The sequence below is a fragment of the Protopterus annectens genome, chromosome 15.part0 (genome assembly GCF_019279795.1).
Source record: "Protopterus annectens isolate FY-2018-M chromosome 15.part0, PAN1.0, whole genome shotgun sequence".
Classification (NCBI taxonomy): Eukaryota; Metazoa; Chordata; order Ceratodontiformes; family Protopteridae; genus Protopterus; species Protopterus annectens.
The window spans coordinates 166,169,965-166,196,347 of NC_056749.1; the positions used below are offsets into that span (position 1 = coordinate 166,169,965).

The following is a 26,383-nucleotide window of genomic DNA, read 5'->3' on the forward strand; positions in this document are numbered from 1 at the left end:
ATACTAAAGTCCAGAATACAGCAATGCCTGTATTAGGGACTATTCTAGGTCAGGAAAGGTGGGAAACAAGGATTTTTTTTTTGTTTTTTTTTTGTTTTTTAAAGGACAAACAGCTGAAAATTCACAGTAATTGCTTAACACAGGCTAGCACACTTGAGTGACCAGCCTCAACAGATAAAATTCAACAAAAGACAAACTTTAAAGTGCAGGTAAGAAATAAACAGCAAAATAATCTTTAAACAGGTTAAACAGCAGATATAACTCACTTTTCGGCGAGAAAAGATGGTCACAAAGGTAACAGCAGTAAAATATACTTAAATCAGTTTAGCAGTCGCTCTTTTTCGCCTCTCTGCTGCTAGCACCACTCTGCAGGACCACAAGGAGCGTTTGCTGAGTTGGAACAAGCGAAAAACCACGCCAAAGCGGGTTTTTATACAGGGGACATGAAAGAGCTAGAAATTAGCCCAAAACAGCCAATAGACTTCCAGATTCCGTGCTGAGATCACTCCTGCAGGGACAGATAGGCTGCTCAAAGCTCCCCACTCCCACTGGTGAACAAAGAAGCTTCCTTCTATCCAAGTAAGGAAATGGGCAACACAGGAACTATACTAAAGTCCAGAACACAGCAATGCCTGTATTAGGGACTATTCTAGGTCAGGAAAGGCAGGAAACAAGGATTTTTTTTTGTTTTTTTTTGTTTTTTAAAGGACAAACAGCTGAAAATTCACAGTAATTGCTTAACACAGGCTAGCACACTTGAGTGAGCAGCCTCAACAGATACAATTCAAAAAAAGACAAACTTTAAAGTGCAGGTAAGAAATAAACAGCAAAACAAGCTTTAAACAGGTAAAACAGCAGATATAACTCGCTTTTCGGCGAGAAAAGATGGTCTGAAAGGTAACAGCAGTAAAATATACTTAAATCAGTTTAGCAGTCGCTATTTTTCGCCTCTCTGCTGCTAGCACCACTCTGGAGGACCATGAGGAGCTTTTGCTGAGTTGGAACAAGCGAAAAACCACGCCAAAGCGGGTTTTTATACAGGGGACTTGAAAGAGCTAGAAATTAGCCCAAAACGGCCAATAGACTACAAGATTCTGTGCTGAGATCACTCCTCCAGGGACAGATAGGCTACTCAAAGCTCCCCACTTCCACTGGTAAACAAAGAAGCTTCCTTCTATCCAATTATGGAAATGGGCAACACAGGAACTATACTAAAGTTCAGAATACAGCAATGCCTGTATTAGGGACTATTCTAGGTCAGGAAAGGCGGGAAAGAAGGATTTTTGGGGTTTTTTTTGTTTTTTAAAGGACAAACAGCTGAAAATTCACAGTAATTGCTTAACACAGGCTAGCGCACTTAAGTGAGCAGTCTCAACAGCTAAAATTCAACAAAAGACAAACTTTAAAGTGCAGGTAAGAAATAAACAGCAAAACAAGCTTTAAACAGGTAAAACAGCAGATATAACTCACTTTTTGGCAAGAAAAGACAGTCGCAAAGGTAACAGCAGTAAAATATACTTAAATCAGTTTAGCAGTCGCTCTTTTTCACCTCTCTGCTGCTAGCACCACTCTGCAGGACCATGAGGAGCTTTTGCTGAGTTGGAACAAGTGAAAAAATGCATCAAAGAGGGTTTTTATACAGGGGACTTGAAAGAGCTAGAAATTAGCCCAAAACGGCCAATAGACTACAAGATTCTGTGCTGAGATCACTCCTCCAGGGACAGATAGGATGCTCAAAGCTCCCCACTCCCACTGGTGAACAAAGAAGCTTCCTTCTATCCAAGTAAGGAAATGGGCAACACAGGAACTATACTAAAGTGCAGAATACAGCAATGCCTGTATTAGGGACTATTCTAGGTCAGGAAAGGCGGGAAACAAGGATTTTTTTTGTTTTTTTTTGTTTTTTAAAGGACAAACAGCTGAAAATTCACAGTAAATGCTTAACACAGGCTAGCGCACTTGAGTGACCAGCCTCAAGAGATAAAATTCAACAAAAGACAAACTTTAAAGTGCAGGTAAGAAATAAACAGCAAAAAAGATTTAAACAGGTAAAACAGCAGATATAACTCACTTTTCGGCGAGAAAAGACGGTTGCAAAGGTAACAGCAGTAAAATATACTTAAATCAGTTTATCAGTCACTGTTTTTCGCCTCTCTGCTGCTAGCACCACTCTGCAGGACCAAGAGGAGCTTTTGCTGAGTTGGAACAAGTGAAAAACCACGCCAAAGCAGGTTTTTATACAGGGGACTTGAAAGTGCTAGAAATTAGCCCAAAACGGCCAATAGACTACAAGATCCTATGTTGAGATCACTCCTCCAGGGCAGATAGGCTGCTCAAAGCTCCCCACTCCCACTGGTGAACAAAGAAGCTTCCTTCTATCCAAGTAAGGAAATGGGCAACACAGGAACTATACTAAAGTCCAGAATACAGCAATGCCTGTATTAGGGACTATTCTAGGTCAGGAAAGGCGGGAAACAAGGAAATTTGTTTATTTTTTTGTTTTTTAAAGGACAAACAGCTGCAAATTCACAGTAATTGCTTAACACAGGCTAGCACACTTCAGTGAGCAGCCTCAACAGATACAATTCAACAAAAGACAAACTTTAAAGTGCAGGTAAGAAATAAACAGCAAAACAAGCTTTAAACAGGTAAAACAGCAGATATAACTCACTTTTTGGTGAGAAAAGACGGTCGCAAAGGTAACAGCAGTAAAATATACTTAAATCGGTTTAGCAGTCGCTCTTTTTCACCTCTCTGCTGCTAGCACCACTCTGCAGGACCACGAGGAGCATTTGCTGAGTTGGAACAAGCGAAAAACCACGCCAAAGCGGGTTTTTATACAGGGGACATAAAAGAGCTAGAAATTAGCCCAAAACGGCCAATAGACTTCCAGATTCCGTGCTCAGATCACTCCTCCAGGGACAGATAGGCTGCTCAAAGCTCCCCACTCCCACTGGTGAACAAAGAAGCTTCCTTCTATCCAAGTAAGGAAATGGGCAACACAGGAACTATACTAAAGTCCAGAATACAGCAATGCCTGTATTAGGGACTATTCTAGGTCAGGAAAGGCAGGAAACAAGGATTTTTTTTTGTTTTTTAAAGGACAAACAGCTAAAAATTCACAGTAATTGCTTAACACAGGCTAGCATACTTGAGTGAGCAGCCTCAACAGATACAATTCAACAAAAGACAAACTTTAAAGTGCAGGTAAGAAATAAACAGCAAAACAAGCTTTAAACAGGTAAAACAGCAGATATAACTCACTTTTTGGCGAGAAAAGATGGTCACAAAGGTAACAGCAGTAAAATATACTTAAATCAGTTTAGCAGTCACTCTTTTTCATCTTTCTGCTGCTAGCACCACTCTGCAGGACCACGAGGAGCTTTGCTGAGTTGGAACAAATGAAAAACCGCATCAAAGCGGGTTTTTATACAGGGGACTTGAAAGAGCTAGAAATTAGCCCAGAATGACCAATAGACTACCAGATTCTGTGCTGAGATCACTCCTCCAGGGACAGATAGGCTGCTCAAAGCTCCCCACTCCCACTGGTGAACAAAGAAGCTTCCTTCTATCCAAGTAAGGAAATGGGCAACACAGGAACTATACTAAAGTCCAGAATACAGCAATGCCTGTATTAGGGACTATTCTAGGTCAGGAAAGGTGGGAAACAAGGATTTTTTTTTGTTTTTTTTTGTTTTTTAAAGGACAAACAGCTGACAATTCACAATAATTGCTTAACACAGGCTAGTGCACTTGAGTGAGCAACCTCAACAGATAAAATTCAACAAAAGACAAACTTTAAAGTACTGGTAAGAAATAAACAGCAAAACAAGCTTTAAACAGGTAAAACAGCAGATATAACTCACTTTTTGGCGAGAAAAGATGGTCACAAAGGTAACAGCAGTAAAATATACTTAAATCAGTTTAGCACTCACTCTTTTTCGCCTCTCTGCTGCTAGCACCACTCTGCAGGACCATGAGGAGCTTTTGCTGAGTTGGAACAAGCGAAAAACCATGCCAAAGCGGGTTTTTATACAGGGGACTTGAAAGAGCTAGAAATTAGCCCAAAACGGCCGATAGACTACACGATTCTGTGCTGAGATCACTCCTCCAGGGACAGAGAGGCTACTCAAAGCTCCCCACTTCCACTGGTAAACAAAGAAGCTTCCTTCTATCCAATTATGGATATGGGCAACACAGGAACTATACTAAAGTCCAGAATACAGCAATGCCTGTATTAGGGACTATTCTAGGTCAGGAAAGGCGAGAAACAAGGATATTTTTTTTTTGTTTGTTTTTTAAAGGACAAACAGCTGAAAATTCACAGTAATTGCTTAACACATGCCAGCACAATTGAGTGAGCAGTCTCAACAGCTAAAATTCAACAAAAGACAAACTTTAAAGTGCAGGTAAGAAATAATCAGCAAAACCAGCTTTAAACAGGTAAAACAGAAGATATAACTCGCATTTTGGTGAGAAAAGACGGTCGCAGAAGTAACAGCAGTAAAATATACTTAAATCAGTTTAGCAGTTGCTCTTCTTCACCTCTTTGCTGCTAGCACCACTCTGCAGGACCAAGAGGAGCTTTTGCTGAGTTGGAACAAGTGAAAAACCACACCAAAGCGGGTTTTTATACAGGGGACTTGAAAGAGCTAGAAATTAGCCCAAAACGGCCAATAGACTACCAGATTCTGTGCTGAGATCACTCCACCAGGGACAGATAGGCTGCTCAAAGCTCCCCACTCCCACTGGTGAACAAAGAAGCTTCCTTCTATCCAAGAAAGGAAATGGGCAACACAGGAACTATACTAAAGTCCAGAATACAGCAATGCCTGTATTAGGGACTATTCTACGTCAGGAAAGGTGGAAAACAAGGATTTTTTTTGTTTTTTTTGTTTTTTAAAGGACAAACAGCTGAAAATTCACAGTAATTGCTTAACACAGGCTAGCACACTTGAATGAGCAGCCTCAACAGCTAAAATTCAACAAAAGACAACCTTTAAAGAGCAGGTAAGAAATAAACAGCAAAACAAGCTTTAAACAGGTAAAACAGCAGATATAACTCACTTTTTGGCGAGAAAAGATGGTCACAAAGGTAACAGCAGTGAAATATACTTAAATCAGTTTAGCAGTTGCTCTTTTTCACCTCTCTGCAGCTAGCACCACTCTGCAGGACCACGAGGAGCTTTTGCTGAGTTGGAACAAGCGAAAAACCACGCCAAAGCGGGTTTTTATACAGGGGACTTGAAAGAGCTAGAATTTAGCCCAAAAAGGCCAATAGACTACAAGATTCTGTGCTGAGATCACTCCTCTAGGGACAGATAGGCTGCTCAAAGCTCCCCGGTCCCACTGGTGAACAAAGAAGCTTCCTTCTATCCAAGTAAGGAAATGGGCAACACAGGAGCTATACTAAAGTCCAGAATACAGCAATGCCTGTATTAGGGACTATTCTAGGTCAGGAAAGGTGGGAAACAAGGATATTTGTTTGATTTTTTTGTTTTTTAAAGGACAAACAGCTGAAAATTCACAGTAATTGCTTAACACAGGCTAGCACACTTCAGTGAGCAGCCTCAACAGATACAATTCAACAAAAGACAAACTTTAAAGTGCAGGTAAGAAATAAACAGCAAAACAAGCTTTAAACAGGTAAAGCAGCAGATATAACTCGCTTCTTGGTGAGAAAAGACGGTCGCAAAGGTAACATCAGTAAAATATACTTAAATCAGTTTAGCAGTCGCTCTTTTTCACCTCTTTGCTGCTAGCACCACTCTGCAGGGCTACGAGGAGCTTTTGCTGACCTGGAACAAGCGAAAAACTGCACCAAAGTGGATTTTTATACAGGGGACTTCAAAGAGCTAGAAATTAGCCCAAAATGGCCAATAGACTACCAGATTCTGTGCTGAGATCACTCCTCCAGGGACATATAGGCTGCTCAAAGCTCCCCACTCCCACTGGTGAACAAAGAAGCTTCCTTCTATCCAAGTAAGGAAATGGGCAACACATGAACTATACTAAAGTCCAGAATACAGCAATGTCTGTATTAGGGGCTATTCTAGGTCAGGAAAGGCAGGAAACAAGGATTTTTTTTTGTTTTTTTTGTTCTTTAAAGGACAAACAGCTGAAAATTCACAGTACTTGCTTAACACAGGCTAGCGTACTTGAGTGAGCAGCCTCAACAGATAAAATTCAACAAAAGACAAACTTTAAAGTGCAGGTAAGAAATAAACAGAAAAACAAGCTTTAAACAGGTAAAACAGCAGATATAACTCGCTTTTTGGCGAGAAAAGATGGTTGCAAAGGTAACAGCAGTAAAATATACTTAAATCAGTTTAGCAGTCGCTCTATTTCACCTCTCTGCTTCTAGCACCACTCTGCAGGACCACGAGGAGCTTTTGCTGAGCTGGAAAGAGCGAAAAACCGCACCAAAGCGGGTTTTTATAGAGGGGACTTCAAAGAGCTAGAAATTAGCCCAAAACAGCCAATAGACTACAAAATTCTGTGCTGGGATCATTCCTCTAGGAACAAATAGGCTGCTCAAAGCTCCCCACACCCACTGGTGAACAAAGAAGCTTCCTTCTATCCAAGTAAGGAAATGGGCAACACAGGAACTATACTAAAGTCCAGAATACAACAATGCCTGTATTAGGGACTATTCTAGGTCAGGAAAGGCGGGAAACAAGGATTATTTTGGGTTTTTTTTGTTTTTTAAAGGACAAACAGCTGAACATTCACAGTAATTGCTTAACACAGGCTAGAGCACTTGAGTGAGCAGTCTCAACAGCTAAAATTCAACAAAAGACAAACTTTAAAGTGCAGGTAAGAAATAAGCAGCAAAACAAGCTTTAAACAGGTAAAACAGCAGATATAACTCGCTTTTTGGTGAGAAAAGATGGTCGCAAAGGTAACAGCAGTAAAATATACTTAAATCAGTTTAGCAGTCGCTCTTTTTCACCTCTCTACTGCTAGCACCACTCTGCAGGACCACGAGGAGCTTTTGCTGAGTTGGAACAAGCGAAAAAATGCATCAAAGCGGGTTTTTATACTGGGGACTTGAAAGAGCTAGAAATTAGCCCAAAACGACCAATAGACTACCAGATTCAGTGCTGAGATTACTCCTCCAGGGACAGATAGGCTGCTCAAAGCTCCCCACTCCCATTGGTGAACAAAGAAGCTTCCTTCTATCCAAGTAAGGAAATGGGCAACACAGGAATTATACTAAAGTCCAGAATACAGCAATGCCTGTATTAGGGACTATTCTAGGTCAGGAAAGGCAGGAAACAAGGATTTTTTTTTTGTTTTTTTTTTTTGTTTTTTAAAGGACAAACAGCTGAAAATTCACAGTAATTGCTTAACACAGGCTAGCGCACTTGAGTGACCAGCCTCAACAGATAAAATTCAACAAAAGACAAACTTTAAAGTGCATGTAAGAAATAAACAGCAAAACAATCTTTAAACAGGTTAAACAGCAGATATAACTCACTTTTCGGCGAGAAAAGATGGTCACAAAGGTAACAGCAGTAAAATATACTTAAATCAGTTTAGCAGTCCCTCTTTTTCGCCTCTCTGCTGCTAGCACCACTCTGCAGGACCACGAGGAGCGTTTGCTGAGTTGGAACAAGTGAAAAACCACGCCAAAGCGGGTTTTTATACAGGGGACATGAAAGAGCTAGAAATTAGCCCAAAACAGCCAATAGACTTCCAGATTCCGTGCTGAGATCACTCCTCCAGGGGCAGATAGGCTGCTCAAAGCTCTCCACTCCCACTGGTGAACAAAGAAGCTTCCTTCTATCCAAGTAAGGAAATGGGCAACACAGGAACTATACTAAAGTCCAGAATACAGCAATGCCTGTATTAGGGACTATTCTAGGTCAGGAAAGGCAGGAAACAAGGATTTTTTTTTGTTTTTTTTGTTTTTTAAAGGACAAACAGCTAAAAATTCACAGTAATTGCTTAACACAGGCTAGCACACTTGAGTGAGCAGCCTCAACAGATACAATTCAACAAAAGACAAACTTTAAAGTGCAGGTAAGAAATAAACAGCAAAACAAGCTTTAAACAGGTAAAACAGCAGATATAACTCGCTTTTTGGCGAGAAAAGATGGTCACAAAGGTAACAGCAGTAAAATATACTTAAATCAGTTTAGCAGTCACTCTTTTTCATCTCTCTGCTGCTAGCACCACTCTGCAGGACCACGAGGAGCTTTGCTGAGTTGGAACAAGCGAAAAACCGCATCAAAGCGGGTTTTTATACAGGGGACTTGAAAGAGCTAGAAATTAGCCCAAAATGACCAATAGACTACCAGATTCTGTGCTGAGATCACTCCTCCAGGGACAGATAGGCTGCTCAAAGCTCCCCACTCCCACTGGTGAACAAAGAAGCTTCCTTCTATCCAAGTAAGGAAATGGGCAACACAGGAACTATACTAAAGTCCAGAATACAACAATGCCTGTATTAGGGACTATTCTAGGTCAGGAAAGGTGGAAAACAAGGATTATTTTGGGGTTTTTTTGTTTTTTAAAGGACAAACAGCTGAACATTCACAGTAATTGCTTAACACAGGCTAGCGTACTTGAGTGAGCAGCCTCAACAGATAAAATTCAACAAAAGACAAACTTTAAAGTGCAGGTAAGAAATAAACAGCAAAACAAGCTTCAAACAGGTAAAACAGCAGATATAACTCGCTTTTCAGCGAGAAAAGACGGTTGCAAAGGTAACAGGAGTAAAATATACTTAAATCAGTTTAGCAGTCGCTCTTTTTCGCCTCTCTGCTGCTACCACCACTCTGCAGGACCACGAGGAGCTTTTGCTGTGTTGGAACAAGCAAAAAAGCATGCCAAAGCAGGTTTTTATACAGGGGACTTGAAAGAGCTAGAAATTAGCCCAAAACAGCCAATAGACTACAAGATTCTATGCTGAGATCACTCCTCCAGGGACAGATAGGCTGCTCAAAGATCCCCACTCCCACTGGTGAACAAAGAAGCTTCCTTCTATCCAAGTAAGGAAATGGGCAACACAGGAACTATACTAAAGTCCAAAATACAGCAATGCCTGTATTAGGGACTATTCTAGGTCAGGAAAGGCTGGAAACAAGGATTTATTTTTTTGTTTGTTTGTTTTTTAAAGGACAAACAGCTGAAAATTCACAGTAATTGCTTAACGCAGGCTAGCACAATTGAGTGAGCAGTCTCAACAGCTAAAATTCAACAAAAGACAAACTTTAAAGTGCAGGTAAGAAATAAATAGCAAAACCAGCTTTAAACAGGTAAACAGAAGATATAACTCGCATTTTCGTGAGAAAAGACGGTCACAGAAGTAACAGCAGTAAAATATACTTAAATCAGTTTAGCAGTTGCTATTTTTCACCTCTTTGCTGCTAGCACCACTCTGCAGGACCACGAGGAGCTTTTGCTGAGTTGGAACAAGCGAAAAACCGCACCAAAGCGGGTTTTTATACAGGGGACTTGAAAGAGCTAGAAATTAGCCCAAAACGGCCAATAGACTACCAGATTCTGTGCTGAGATCACTCCACCAGGGACAGATAGGCTGCTCAAAGCTCCCTACTCCCACTGGTGAACAAAGAAGCTTCCTTCTATCCAAGAAAGGAAATGGGCAACACAGGAACTATACTAAAGTCCAGAATACAGCAATGCCTGTATTAGGGACTATTCTACGTCAGGAAAGGTGGAAACAAGGATTTTTTTTGTTTTTTTTTGTTTTTTAAAGGACAAACAGCTGAAAATTCACAGTAATTGCTTAACACAGGCTAGCACACTTGAATAAGCAGCCTCAACAGCTAAAATTCAACAAAAGACAACCTTTAAAGAGCAGGTAAGAAATAAACAGCAAAACAAGCTTTAAACAGGTAAAACAGCAGATATAACTCGCTTTTTGGTGAGAAAAGACGGTTGCAAAGGTAACAGCAGTGAAATATACTTAAATCAGTTTAGCAGTTGCTCTTTTTCGCCTCTCTGCAGCTAGCACCACTCTGCAGGACCACGAGGAGCTTTTGCTGAGTTGGAACAAGCGAAAAAACACGCCAAAGTGGGTTTTTATACAGGGGACTTGAAAGAGCTAGAAATTAGCACAAAAAGGCCAATAGACTACAAGATTCTGTGCTGAGATCACTCCTCTAGGGACAGATTGGCTGCTCAAAGCTCCCCGGTCCCACTGGTGAACAAAGAAGCTTCCTTCTATCCAAGTAAGGAAATGGGCAACACAGGAGCTATACTAAAGTCCAGAATACAGCAATGCCTGTATTAGGGACTATTCTAGGTCAGGAAAGGCGGGAAACAAGGATATTTGTTTGATTTTTTTGTTTTTTAAAGGACAAACAGCTGAAAATTCACAGTAATTGCTTAACACAGGCTAGCACACTTCAGTGAGCAGCCTCAACAGGTACAATTCAACAAAAGACAAACTTTAAAGTGCAGGTAAGAAATAAACAGCAAAACAAGCTTTAAACAGGTAAATCAGCAGATATAACTCGCTTTTTGGCAAGAAAAGACGGTCGCAAAGGTAACAGCAGTAAAATATACTTAAATCAGTTTAGCAGTCACTCTTTTTCGCCTCTTTGCTGCTAGCACCACTCTGCAGGGCTACGAGGAGCTTTTGCTGACCTGGAACAAGCGAAAAACTGCACCAAAGTGGATTTTTATACAGGGGACTTCAAAGAGCTAGAAATTAGCCCAAAACGGCCAATAGACTACCAGATTCTGTGCTGAGATCACTCCTCCAGGGACAGATAGGCTGCTCAAAGCTCCCCACTCCCACTGGTGAACAAAGAAGCTTCCTTCTATCCAAGTAAGGAAATGGGCAACACATGAACTATACTAAAGTCCAGAATACAGCAATGTCTGTATTAGGGGCTATTCTAGGTCAGGAAAGGCGGGAAACAAGGATTTTTTTTGTTTTTTTTGTTCTTTAAAGGACAAACAGCTGAAAATTCACAGTAATTGCTTAACACAGGCTAGCGTACTTGAGTGAGCAGCCTCAACAGATAAAATTCAACAAAAGACAAACTTTAAAGTGCAGGTAAGAAATAAACAGAAAAACAAGCTTTAAACAGGTAAAACAGCAGATATAACTCGCTTTTTGGTGAGAAAAGATGGTTGCAAAGGTAACAGCAGTAAAATATACTTAAATCAGTTTAGCAGTCGCTCTATTTCACCTCTCTGCTTCTAGCACCACTCTGCAGGACCACGAGGAGCTTTTGCTGAGCTGGAAAGAGCGAAAAACCGCACCAAAGCGGGTTTTTATAGAGGGGACTTCAAAGAGCTAGAAATTAGCCCAAAACAGCCAATAGACTACAAAATTCTGTGCTGGGATCATTCCTCTAGGGACAGATAGGCTGCTCAAAGCTCCCCACACCCACTGGTGAACAAAGAAGCTTCCTTCTATCCAAGTAAGGAAATGGGCAACACAGGAACTATACTAAAGTCCAGAATACAACAATGCCTGTATTAGGGACTATTCTAGGTCAGGAAAGGCGGGAAACAAGGATTATTTTGGGGTTTTTTTGTTTTTTAAAGGACAAACAGCTGAAAATTCACAGTAATTGCTTAACACAGGCTAGCACACTTGAGTGAGGGACTCAACAGATAAAATTCAACAAAAGACAAACTTTAAAGCTGCTAGCACCACTCTGCAGGACCACGAGGAGCTTTTGCTGAGATCAGTCAAGGTCACAATAAAAAAAATCCTAAAAGGTTTTTAAACTAAATGAGAGGTATAAGGGATCATCTTTGGAAGACTATGGATATATATACATATATATATATATATATATATATATATATATATATATATATATCCCAGAAGGGTGAATTTCAAAATTGCAAATCCTACACTAACCATACACCACACACAAACACATACCTTTCCCCCACACACAAATACACAAACCTACACTACATACAAGCAGGGGGGCAAGCCCCCCTGCACCCACCCATGTGGGGCGCTGTGCCCCCCACACCCCCTACTTAAATATACTAACTCCAAGGTCGCACTACACAAACACACGAAAACACCACCATACAAGCTACATCCCCCTCGCACACACATATCATCGTCACAAAACACAGTGACACACACTAAAGCCCCTAACTAAACCCCTTAAACATAAATACTTACCTGAACTTCCACCAACCCATTCACACACTGCAACACCAGAAGCGTTACTTCAAAATCTTTGAACATCAGGATTTTGAAATTCGCGCTTCTGGTGTTTTGCATTTTTGAGCTTTTGACTTTATAATCTCGGGAATCTGAAATTCGATATTTCAGAATTTTGGGATTATAAAGTGCTCCTCTACATATATATGTATGTATATATATATATATATATATATATATATATATATTTTTTTTTTAATATATATATATATATATATATATATATATATATATTTATATATATATATATATATATATATATATATATATATATATATATATATATATACATATATATATATATATATATATATATATATATATACACACACACACCTACTTCCCCTCATCCATGGCTTTGGTGACTGTCTCAAAGAAGTCTACCAAATTTAACAGGCATGACCTCCCCTTGATGAAACAAAACTGTGTGGGATCGAGTGTTTGGAGATTGCCAATGTCTTTGTTAATGAGGTCCATGATACTTTGCTCCATGGCCTTGTAGATCAGCCTAGTTAGGGTGATGGGTCTATAATTTCCTGGATCGGTGGATGCTCCACCTTTGTGCAAAGGGATGATAGTGGCTCTCCTCCACTCGTCTGGGACAAAGCCGATACTCAGGCTTTGGTCGAATAGGGTGCCTAATGGTGCTGTAAGTTCATACCTGAGTTCATGTAGGATGCAGCCTGGGATGTTATTGGATCCCATGGAGGTTGTATTTTTTTGCCTTTGAGAGGGCAGTGATGACTTGCTAACTAGAGATAAGGGGAGGGGGGCAGGTACTGGAGATGTTCTGATTTACTGATGGGGTGATGATTTACACAGGGGTGAAGTTTTCACTGAACTTGTCTGCCAGCAGATTGGCTATATCTACAGCATTTTTGTATGTGGTGTCCTTGACCACTAGTTCTGAGCATATCTGGGTGTTTCCTTTGAGATTGCAGACATATGTGAAAAAGGCCTTATGATTGTCTTTAGTAGATGTGTCCAGTTTGGACTCAAAGTTTGCTTAGGAGGATTTCACTACTGCTCTTATTTGCTTGATCAGGCTAAGGAGAGATTGTTTCCAATTAGGCATGTTCCTGGACAGCAATTTTTTTCCTTTTATTATAGAGTTTATTTATTGCAGATGTCCACCAGATGGTTTACTCTTCCTTGAGGAGGAGGATTTTGTTCTGCTTTATATTCCTGATTCCATGCAGCTATATAAATGCTCATATAGTACTTGGTGTAGGTTTGGACATATGTGCCAGTTCCTATGGAGGGGGAGGGGGTTGTGAAGTTATTTATACCTTCCCTCAGGTGGTTGCAATCAGCTTTGGAGAAGTCTTTTTGTTTGACCCTAGCTGGGGGGGGGGGGTCAGGGGAGATGGCGACTTCGAAAGTGACCGCTTTGTGGTCAGATCTTACCAGAGATGATGACACTGTCAGAATGCTACTGTGGTTACTCATGTTGGTTAATACTAAGTCCAAGATATTTTCACTTCTTGTGTTGACCAACTGGTCCAAGGCATTTACATTGACAAAATCAAGGAATCTCTGGGCATTTGTGTTTTGGCATGAGTATTACTTCCAATCTATGGTTGGATAGTTAAATTTGCCCAGGATCAGGGTAAAGGGTTGAATCCTGATAGATTCGAAGAGGTCCATAGAGGTGGAGTGGGCATCTTGAGTTAAACTTGGAAGCCTATAGCTAGCTATGGTTTGAATAGGGGTCTTGTCAATTGTTAACTGCACCTAGAGTGTTTCCTGTGTGTCATACTGTCTGACAAGCCTGGAGGTATGTATGTCTTTTATATATATTGCAACTCCACCTCCTTTTGCTTTGCTGCCCACGGTTTGGGGTCTGAATGTATGATAGGATGAGTAACCTGGTATGGCTGGGGTGCTTTCCACAGCTTTGAACCAGGTTTCTGTGACTACACAAATGACAGCATCTTCCAGGGTTAAGAATGCTTGCAATGAGTGCAGTTTCATGTTTAGACTCCTAGCGTTTAGCAACATGAACTTTAATTTATGTTTTGATGAAATTTTCATGTTGGTAGTTTTGACCTCATGGCATTGCCTAAAAAAGGCACTATGGGGAAGGCAAGAGCCTTTGCCAGAAGCCTGAAGCCCAAGAGAGACAGATGCAGGCCATCTCTGGCAGAACATCGTTGTTTGTCAGTCATGTCATCCCAGGCTATCAGGTACTGGATCCCCCTTGGAATAACACCAGAAACTAAGCCAATTGTTAAAGTCAATCATTTTTTCTTTGTATTGAGGCATCATTCTAGGTGACAGTAGAATGCTGCTTAAGGCTAGGAACATACCTGCCTGGGACACATATTCAGCAAGCAGGATCATGTCTCTCTTCATATAATCCAGGGAGGTACATCTCAAGTCATTGACACCAACATGGAGTATGACAGTCATAGCAGTACCTGTTGAGAGACTTGAGTACATGGATGATATGGCGGATTCTGGCTCCCCAGAAAAAAGCTAACTGTGACTTTCTGCATATCCAACCTGGTGAGAGGCACATCAGTTTGTCTCACAATGGAGTCTCCTATGACTAATATGTTGGGTTTATGTTTAGGCCTTAGTTGCTGTGAAACACAGGTGTGTGGATTATGTGTGGTGCAGTGGGGCAGTGGAGTTCACGTGTGTTTTTGCCTTGGAGTTCTCTTTTGTTTGGATATGTTTTTGTTGAGGACCTCCGCATATATGGGGGTGTGTTGTGCAGTTGTCGGGGGTGTTTGCGACATGGTGTTTGTGTTAACAACCTTCTCAGTGCCAGGTATACTGGCTTGTGGGGGAGAAAGCAATGAGGCAAAAATCAAAAGGCCAGCACACAGTGGTGTGAGCAAAATATACCATATTTTTAATATAACGTGTAAAACAGGCAAAAACAGACCAGTTTCAGCTGAAACAAAATAAAGGCTTCCTCAGGGTAAGCCATAAAGCACATGAATGCAAATGCCCTATTTATACAACATGTTCTCAACAAAAATCCTGCCATTGGTTGATTATAATTGTTCATTTAATCCAGGTGGAAACAAACCACCCAACTTGATAATCCACATTTTTTCTTTATTGTTTAGTATAGAATGCCAACCAGTTTTATTAGCCCTGTCTCCAGTAATTCTATCTACAATAGTAAATCTGAAATTAACAGTAGTATGTGTAAGTGAATGTTTATATAAAGCATTGGATTGTCTTTTGTTCATAATGTCACTAGCATGCTCCGATATACGTAGGCTTAGTAGTCGAGAGGTTTGTCCAATATAAAATGCTGAACAAGAACAGGTGGCAAGATAAATTACCCAATCTTTACCACAATTAGCTAGAAATTTTATATCAAATACTGTTGTTACATTCTTGCTGGTAAAATGTTTAGATTTGGCCACCCTAAAACAATGTGTACAGTGTCCGTAAGGGACACATCCATATAAAGGATCTCCTGTCATTGTACGTTGGGATTTATCTATAACAAATCTTGGCCCTCGTTTATAATGGCTAAAGTGTGAGCCCAGAGTTTTACCTCTACAAAAAGAGAACAAACATTTATCATTAAGAATGTCAGATAATCTATGGTCCGCTAGTAGTATATTCCAGTGTCAATTGATGCTATCCAATAATATATTGGCATTGCGCCCAAATGTTGCCACTAAACAAATATCAGAAGTCCCTGACTGCTGTTTATCTTTATAAATCAATAGACCGTTCCTGTCCAGCTTAGAGGTCCAATTTCTGGTGGTCAAGATGCTGCCAGGTTTGTAGCCCCTACTTTTAAACCTTTTAGCCCAGTCCTGTTTGAAATACTCATAATTGTCTGGATTGGAACAGATACGTCTCATGCAGAGAAACTGATTTAGGTATATTGCGTATAATATGTGGAGGACGGAAACTGGATGCATGCAGTAATGAATTGTATTGTCGGTATTTGTGGTACACCTGAGTGTCTAAAGTATTGTCAATATTCTTAGTTATTAAAACATCCAAAAATGTAATTTGTTGTACATGGTAATTCACAGTGAACTGTATTCCCACTTATTACAATTTAAATATTCCACAAATTCTTTTAAATATTCTATGTCTGCCCTCCAGACCATCCAACAATCATGTAAGTTTGCTTGCTTGTTTGTGTCTTTCGGCTTTTCCCGGTCAGGGGTCACCACAGCAGAACTCCAGTCCGCTAATGATTGGTAGTGGATTTTTATGTACCAGGTTACCAGCCCTGATGCACAACCTTCAACAAAGGCACACCCCATTCACGTATGCCTCCACACAGAAGATGCTCTAGCTGAGAATCGAATGGGACAACATCTTGCTATGAGGTGACAACGCTACCACAGCACCACTGCAGTGTTCCAACAATCATGTAAGTAATGTCTCCAAATGTCAATTTCATCCATATATATATTATGAGTAGGATCATAAATAAGTTGTTCTTCCAAAAAAGCCATAAATAAATCAGCATAAATCAGGGCAAATGATGCTCCCATGGCAGAAACCTGTACCTGCCAGAAACAAAATGTTTTTGGTGAGCAATGACACTAGGTGCTTGATGTAATTACATCTCTCACAAATTCTGTTCCTAGGTGGTGGAGGCTTGTCTATGTACATGAGGCAGTTGCTACTCTGTCTCAGGATGCCCATATCAACCAGACTGACAGGAGAACATGTAGGAAATTGTCAATCCATATTTGTCAGAAACTGAGGGAGAGAGGCCAGAGAAAACTAAAAAGGTAAAGGGTGGAAGGTCTAAGAGTTGCACTACTAGGTGATCACAAAAGTGCTGCTAAGGGAAAATTTGTAGCTGGAATACCTCAAAAATGGTTAAAAACCATGCAGCTAAAGCCCTGGATGCAGCAAACCTGCATCAAGATTATGCTACTCAATTTAAGGTTAAGAACACAGTAAAAAAACTCACAAAGAAGCACAGATTAACCACTGACAGACAAAAGAACAAAACTCACACTATGAAAAATTACAGTTAAATAGTAAGAAGATGCAGTAAAATACAGTTAAACAGTAATGAATTGCAGTAGATAACTGAAATATAGTTAATCAGTAAATTGCTTTAAAACAGTCCAAATGTGATAAATTAGTTCACGATCACAACTGTAAAAGACAGCTCAAATAAAGCCGCAATTCACTAAAATACTGTCATCAATTTAATAAGGATACCGACAAGCAGTAATAAATACGGCAAATTAAATGCAGTTGAACTCCTAAGCACAAGCAGCTAAATGAAGTAGTAAGAGGTACCAGTCTTTTTTTTATTTTATTTTTTTTAGTAGAAAGTGAGGAGACAGAAGATAATTCAAGGTTGAGAAGCTAAAGGGGCGGGCCTTCACACCTGATCTCACTGTACACATGCTGTTGATTATGCTCATGGCTGGGGTGCTGTACACACAGCCTTTTACATGGGAGTGGGGTGACCTTTGCTTCCGATGTAAAATATTGCTAACAAATGCATTTTCTCACCATTTTCTTTCATCACAAATTTGAGCTTAGATTTGCACTATGGATTTGGTAAAAAGTGACTAAGCAGTCACCCATTTACAGTAAAATAGTAATCATAGTTTCATTGCACAGTCAAGCGGTGTCTTCATTCATGCACTTATTAAGTTTATTACAAAGTCCAAAACCAGCATGATCATCATTATTGTTCCACTTACAATTAAAAGACTTTAGGTCAGTAGAACAATCAAACTGAGCTTATTTAGTTCATAAATATGATTCATCTCATCAAACTACTTTGTGTCAAAGCCCTTTCAGTCAAGACCAGTAGACCAAATAAGAAATCTATGAAAAGCTTTTATTTTTTTGTTTTACATGAGAGAAAAGTTTCCACAAAGCATATCCTAACTGAAATGACTAACTTTAATGTCACAAAATGCCAGGGAAAGTAGGCTGACTTTTGACAAAGTGGGAGACTTGGATCTATGGATGGGAAACAGAAAATGTATACCAGGACTGCCCCCTGTAATACTAATGGACAGAAGCAGCACCTAAATGCTTTATCCTATGCATGGGTCCCCTTAAATATCCATGGTAGGATCTCAGTTATTATCTTTAGTAGTAATATATAATTGTCGCCATGTAATGGGTAAGACCAATCTCTAACCAAATGGGATAGGTTAATTTGAGCATAAAAAGGGAAATTGGATTGGTTTAAATTGATCTGCAAAAGCAGCTAGCATAGTACTTACATATGACCATATGAACATATAAAGCTCTGAATGTCATCCTGATGATCCAGGTTCAATTACCAAACATGAATGTGACAGGAGCCAGCCACGGGGTGAGCTGCTGAGAGTGGCTTTCCCTTCCTAACGAAGGACTGTGTTGAGGTCTCACTATTACATGACATCTGCTGGAGAATGGAAGTAACAGCAACCTGTATTGGATGCAGTGTGCCATGACACCTGCTAGAGAATGGAAGCAACAGCAGCTTGTATTGGGTGCAGTGTGCCATGACACCTGCTAGAGAATGGAAGTAACAGCAGCCTGTATTGGGTGCAGTGTGCCATGACACCTGCTGGAGAATGGAAGTAACAGCAGCCTGTACTGGGTGCAGTGTGCCATGACACCTGCTGGAGAATGGAAGTAACAGCAGCCTGTATTGGGTGCAGTGTGCTCACATTTTGAAAGAACATGTTCCACTGCTGCTGCTCCATGTATATAGAAGCATACACCCAGCATTTGTATCAAAGGCTCTGCTTCAGTGCCATGCAAATTGTCTAGCCACAAAGAGAAGCTAAGTTGAGGCATAAAAAGTCATCAACTTAACCCACAATGATAACAGTCCATGGACAGTCAGGTCTTGACCCCGCTTTGGCCAAGTAACTGATATGACTGAGGAATAAAGGAACTGCTTGATTGCCAGTGGGTGCTAATTTATTAAGGAGAGTTAGAAAAATAATAATTAAAAAGAAACTTGTTGTTATCCTTTTAACATTACCTCAGTAAAAAGAAAGGTTGTCTCCCACTGGCAGTGTGGCCTTGTAGCTCAGTGTTTAGAGCACTGGTCTTATAAACCAGGGGGTCATGAGTTCAAGTCTCATCAAGGTTTCTGCTTGTGATTTAGAGGGTGGGTTTGGGATAATGGTTAAGAGCTTCACCTCATAAACATAAGATGCAGGGTTTGATCCTGATCTCAGGGTATTGGCTAGGCTTAAAATGGCCCTTCAGGAAAGTTAGCCTAGTGCTTACCTATGAACCTCAGACTGTCTTTCTTTGGCCTGTTTAGGACCAAACATGCTTCATGAAAAAGCAAATAAAAGGAATAGATCATGAGTAATTTGTTTAATTTCTTTTAATAAGTCTTGTAAGCACAGGTTCAGTATATATATCAAAAACCTTATTTAGTGATTTAATGTATGCACCAAGGAGATTGTAAAATAGTGTAATAAAGAAACTCTTTGCCTGTTGTACATACAGTTCTAGACATAAAAAGTGCAAACTCTCACATCAGGTCATTCCAGTATAGTAAGGAATGGTTGGTTATAAATAGATGGTATACTAACTATTCTTGACATATAGCTGAAACAGATGTGTGTAATAGTTGCTATAGCATGACATTTAAATGATAAGTGTTAATCATCTGGAAATGTTTGTGTGGCCACCTGATGAGCACAGCTGACGTGCTGCATGAGTTAGCATGTTACTTGTACGTGAGTGTGCAGCTCATAGTTTTTCCACCCAAGGATCATGAAATACTCGTAGTAATATGCTCAATACAGAAAGAAACTGAGTTCATGTCTAATATTGTACCCAGCATCAGCACATTGCAATTAAACAGACTATGTAGTACTGTCTTTTCAACTAGTGCTTTTGAGTAGGTCTATATTATAACCTCGAATGATAAAAAGAGCGAGCGCTCTTTAATCGAACCCTTAAAATCGAAAGCACTAAATCCTGAACTCACAGAACAGCGATTTTTTTTTCCCAGGGAAAAAAAAATCACTGGGCCATTTTTGGGACTTTGCCATTTCCTCCACTGTGGTGCGACCTCAGAGTTGGTATATTTAAGTAGGGGTGTGTGGGGGGCACAACCTCCCACATCAGGAGGTGTAGGGGGGTGAAGCCCCCCACTTTATTTTGTGTTTGGATTTTTTTTTTTTTTTTGCAGAGCAGCGATTTTTTTTTTCCCTGGGGAAAAAAAATCGCTGTCCCATGTGTTCGTGATTTAGTGCTTTCGATTTTCAGGGTTCGATTAAAGAGTGTTCGCTCTTTTCATCGTTCGAGGTTATAATATAGACCCCTTTTGAGTCTCTAGTAACACATACTTGCACACAACACAGTGAACAGTCCAGCAAAAACTCCCAAGTCTGGCAAACTAAAATAATCTGTCAAAACTGGGCATATATTTATGTTTCTCTTTCTTCCCTCACACAAGCATATGCACACACATGCACACACACACACACACACACACACACACACACACACACACACACATATGCACATAAAAAACATACATACACACACATGCAAATAAAAACACATACATGCATGCAAGCACAAAAACAAATAAAAACCTCCACAAAGGCACACAATCACTCAGACCCACAAACACACAGATGTAAACACAAAGTCCATCAACAAAGGCAAGCAAGGTAAGGTTGCTACAGCTCTTGTGGTAGAAATAATGTATGCTAAACCACTCTTGCTTTATTTTGTCCACTAGATATGCAGAATATGGATTTTCTGGTTACCAAACATACTATAATAGGAAAAATATTAATAAACAAAATTTACCTACAAAGAAAGAAAATGAGGTTTCTGTTTCTGCTTACTTGACACAGACCCTGAAGTTTTACCATATAGTTTGTGTTAAGCAGAAAAAATGTTTTAAGACATTCTCCTTGAGCACAGAATCAAAGCAGAACCCACTTAATGATATTACTTTGCTGGCCTTGAGTACAGTGTGACCTGGCTCCTTGTTCCATCTGTTGAACATTCAAACTCGCACGTTTCAAATTAATTAGTTGGCTTTTGTTTTATTTGTTCCTTTAGAAGACCTCATGAATCCTGAGCTGGCAAGCACACTTCATGCAGTACAGATGCAGGTCCTCTCCCAAGGCTGCCACATCTCAGCCTCTGGTAGAAGAGTCAATAAGTGGTAGGCTTTTAGTAAATATCAGTTGTAGAGCATTTAGTTCAGTATAAGAAACATGACCCATGAATTTTCTTTGATTTCAGCTCAAGAAAACCTCTACAAAGACATCTGTCTAATTTGATATTAGATTGTAGTGTGTGTGTGTGTGTGTGTGTGTGTGCATACTCTTCTCTGTCTCTCTCTTTGTTTTTTTCTAAGTTAGTATGTCTCCCCTCTTTGACTATCACCTCTTCATTCCTTGAACATGTAAATATATCACCTTCCATTCAATGGACAATGCTGACTGGATTATATATAGTAACCCTCCCTTCGTCTTTTCATCTTACCTCCCATTCTGCTGGACTTTATACTGACTAAACTAGTACAGAACTAAATGCCTCTTGAATTAATATTAACTGCTTCTTGGCACTAGAAAAAACTCTTATGGAGCATAACTTGAATGGAGACAGGCTGAGCCAGAACAGGTAGATACATAGCCATGTTATTCCTTCCCTTGGTGAGGTTTTCTGTAGTCCATTAGTTAAATGTCACCAGCAATATTTGCTGCAGTTCATACAGGCTTGCAATATAATGCCAGTGTCATGTGTACTTGTATTTGAAAATGACCTATCATTTCAGGTATTCAAGACCTACATAGTCTCTATCCTGTCAGTAATGTAGGTTTCAGTACTTTCTTAGTAAGAGGCAGGATAACTGAATATTCAACCATGCCTTTTAGTCATTTGATAGTTGGCAAAGAAAACACAGTCACATGTCATCCCACATGCAATGCACTCTAGGTACTGAATGCACACTGCACTATACACTGCATCACTCCCCTTAAGCTTTATTGTATTGCATTATACTATCTATGCATTGTTAAATATGTATATAAATACTATAGATTAAAGACATGTCACTCATTCATTATTTCAAATTTTTTTGAAAATATTGAATTTACAGAAATGTACACAACAATGCAGTGGCCCATTCTTTGCTGTTATACATATGACATCATTTTTCTGTCTAACATATCTTGTCAAGAGCACTCCATATAATTGAACACTCATAATGTCAAATATGTTAAACAGTGGCAGAAGTGACCAAATGTAATTTGATTGTGTCTGCCAGTGTTACGTCTATGCTAGATTATGCACAATGGGGATCAGGGAATTTGCCCTCTCCCCAATGTACAGCAATCTCAGAATTGGTATACATAATTAGTGAGGGGTGTGGGGGGGTTCAGCTCCCCACATGGAGGGTTCAGAGGTGCTTGCCCCCTGCAAAAAGCACAACTGTTTTATTTTGTTATTTTGGCTTTTCATAGGTTCATAGATTAGTACTAAGCTAACTGCCCTTGTGAGCCATTTTAAGCCTAGCCAGTTATCCCTTGTGAGACTCAAGCCCTGCACCTTGTGTTTGTAAGGCAAATGCCTTAACCGTTAGGCCACCCTCCCAACCTTTTAGGATTGATTCTATCCATTCACCATTTGTGTACTTTGATATTTCAACGTACACCTATCTTGTCATATTACAGTCATGATGAAATGAGGCAGTAGTCACTCCTGGTTCTGTACATATGTTAAGTCTGTGGAACAATCATCAACAACTGAGCTGGCAGCAGAACACCAAATGGAACACAGTCTCTCTGTGGAATAGTTGACCTGTGCATCATTTCTTTGGTGACTCTCTCTCTAGCTAGTATTTTTTCCAACAGTTCATTGTTTTGTAGTGATTAATAATCCATTTCTATACTGTTAGTTATAATTTTTATCTTGTAACAGACCTTCCTTTACTTTGAGAATAGGGGTCCTTGGTTTATTGGATACTGTGGCAACGGCTGCTTCTTGTTGCTTCATAGACATGCCGCCTGGATTCTGGCTATGAACTATTTAACAATGTTTCAGCACTGGAATAACTTAGCTGATTTGTCATTAATAACACATCTGTTTTTGTCTGTACAGTCTGTCATACAGCTTGTGCATTGGGAATCCATTCTGGTTGCAGTAAAGCTGATGACACTGGTACTAAGTCCATTTGAAAGCATGTGGTCAAGGAACTACTCCTTTTATTGGATCTAAATAAAGTTATGCTTTTTAAGTCCCAGCAGAGGTGGCAATAGTGTTCTTCATTTATACATTATTTTACTTCTTGGTATGAACATTTTTTTTTCAAAAAATTATTATTGAGTGAGACAATAGTGTTTCTCCTAGCAGGTAACCAGATAAGAGTAGCTGACCATATAGTTTTGTAGGAGTAAGGTAATGTGGCTGGCCAGTGGACACTGTGTGGTTTTGTAAAATGGAAGAGAAATATTGTGATTCTTATTTTATTTTATTTTATCTTTTTCTTTAATTTTAGAACAGTCAGACATCTGACATATACATAGATTACGTAATAGCTATAATCACTATTCTGGGTTGGCTTTGATTTGTGTGAAGCAATGGACTATTTCACTTTTATTGTGGTTGCTGCTTATTACTGTGGTAATTATTTTTATTAGAATCAGATATATATACAGTCAACAAACTAGCAATAGCTGCTGTGTGAGGGTATCTGCCTGCTGATAAAAGTAAATTACCTTTTTAGATTAAACAGTCAGACCTTGCAGGACTAGCCTACACTTGTGTGAAGTAAGTTGAAATGTTTTACTCTGACTAATGTTTGTGTGAAAACATGGATATTTTTATATTTTACTATGTTGATTATTGTATACCACAATCAGATGAGGCATGCACAGTCAGGAAACTGGGTAACTGCTGTGGGGTGAGGTTGCTGTCAGTGAATGGAACCACTTCAGCATGTTGTCATTTCCTCAGTTTAAAGAGTTTGGCTTTCAGTATTAGTGTGTATTTGTAAATAAACTAGAGAACGTTACTGTGGCTTCTGTGTGTATAAGTGTATGTGTGTGTGTGTGTGTGTGTGTGTGTGTGTGTGTGTTTGTGTGTGTGTGTGTGTGTGTGTGTGTGTGTGTGTGTGTGTGTGTGTGTGTGTGTGTGTGTGTGTGTGTGTGTAACAAACATGAAATACATTATTGTGTCCATACTGATATTTATTCTTTACCAAATTCACACATTTGATATCAAGAAAACTCCAGGAGAGAAATCATTCTCCAAATCTTGTCTCACAGCATTGAATTCATTCCCATACATCTTTAAATCACAGACAGACTATACTATAGAAATTACTACTTCACCTAAAAAAAGAATATAAGCACCATGCCTTAGGGGAAACAGAGTAAGAATAATTACCATCCTCCTTTCTGTGAGATAAACTACCCCCATTTTAAAAAGAATACAGATGTTAAACAGTGTAAAAAGATTATCAGTGAATAATTTATAAATTTCCTTTTCTAACTCTGTATTATAATCCCTTTATATATATAGTAACTGCACATCCTATTTCCATCTAACACATACCCATTATCCATAAAGTCCATTGGCACTTTTACTGGACTACCTTTTACCAACATTTGCTGCTTTGCTTATAATAGTACAGTTTTAATGTAATTTAATCATTATATGTTTATCAACATCAAGTACATGATGCAAAACCACAATGATCTAGATATGTACATATCTAGTTGATTACTTTTTGGTTTGTGTTGCTACTGTTTACAAGGTACAGTTTTTGTTCATACCATATTTTAAATTAGCAGCTGTAGTGCTATATTTATAATTCTTCATGGGTCTACAGTAGTCTACTCTAATTACAAGATTAATTTTCTTTGTGCGATTTAAAGTAAATAGATGTATGTGTATAACAGTTTTTGCTAATCTTCTCTGATAATAGTTGAAAAGGGTCCATGGACCATTCGCCTACCCATAAATAAACTATAAACAATAAACTATAAAATCTTCACCTTTCCTAACATTATTTTTGCCATGTTGTTGTTTCATTAGTTGACAGTGTTTAGACAGGCATTGACATCAAACTGTAAAATCCGTACTTTGTGGAATTTCTTTTTAAAAGTGTGATTATGTGATGAATTTCAAGCAAAGGTCATATTTGTTTGGTAACTTAAAGTGAACTGATGCAGAAAACCCTTTTCAGACTCTGCTCAGGGTAATATACAATATCATATGGATAGATAGATAGATAGATAGATAGATAGATAGATAGATAGATAGACAGATAGATAGATAGATAGATAGTAACTAGTGTTAGTGTACAATATGCAAGATACATTCTTAGATAACATAATTGTTATCTAAACAATACATTTAATGTGACTTTCCATTATTCTGTAAATACATACTGTACTAAATTTTAAGTCAGATAAGTTCCTAAAGTGATAAGCAGTAATGCTATGAATAGGAAGCAAGTAATCTTTAGGGACAAGGGGACAAAGCAGTATGTAGGTTCCAAGGGCATGGATAGGATTTTTGGAACTCTATACCAGCTTCCAGAATGCAGCTCCCCCCATTCCCCCAATAATATGTTTCTGGATAACATATCTTTACAATATTGCAACAAATTAAACAAAAAGCCAAACCATACATCAGGTATTTTCCAAATTAATTCTACCATATCTTATTCCACAAATGTAAAAAAAGGAAAAATATGTCATGCAGTATATGGCATATGCCTAGCAAAGCTGTTGACAGGCACAAGATTTAGAAAATGAAGTAACAAAGTTGTAACAAAGGGAGATACTGCCAGCCCAGCTATATGGAATTTTGTAAATAATTATATGTCATTTGTGAATATCAACATGATTCATATAAGATGCTTGTGTTACAACTGTATTAGAACTGCATGAAATGTGTATATCAAACTAGATGAACAGACGTGTGTTGAAAAGATATTTTATAAAGTGCTTGTGCCTAAAATGCAATCACAGCATGCCCTACTGGAAGAGAACAGAAATCTACATGCACTGTTGTAATTGTTTAAAAGTATATATTTTAATAGTGGAAACTGGAATACAGGAGGTTAACTTCAGAAAAATAGCTGAAATTAAATTACTTTATGGCAGCTAGAGATATAATGTCTGTACTAGGGAGTTTTCTTTATTGTCTTTAAGGTAAAATAATTACTAGTTTTGAAATGTGTAGGAATGCAATTGCTTTATCACTTCCAGCATCTGCCAAAGATCTGAGGTATATGTATTTTCACAGGTA

General features: G+C 39.1%; 1 non-coding gene across 1 annotated transcript; it reads left to right on the plus strand.

Moving 5' to 3' along the window:
* The first annotated feature begins 19,158 nt into the window (after nucleotides 1-19,158).
* On the plus strand, nucleotides 19,159-19,232 carry TRNAI-UAU. The gene has a single exon. It is a non-coding gene; the product is annotated as a tRNA-Ile (tRNA).
* Nucleotides 19,233-26,383: the final 7,151 nt, after the last annotated feature.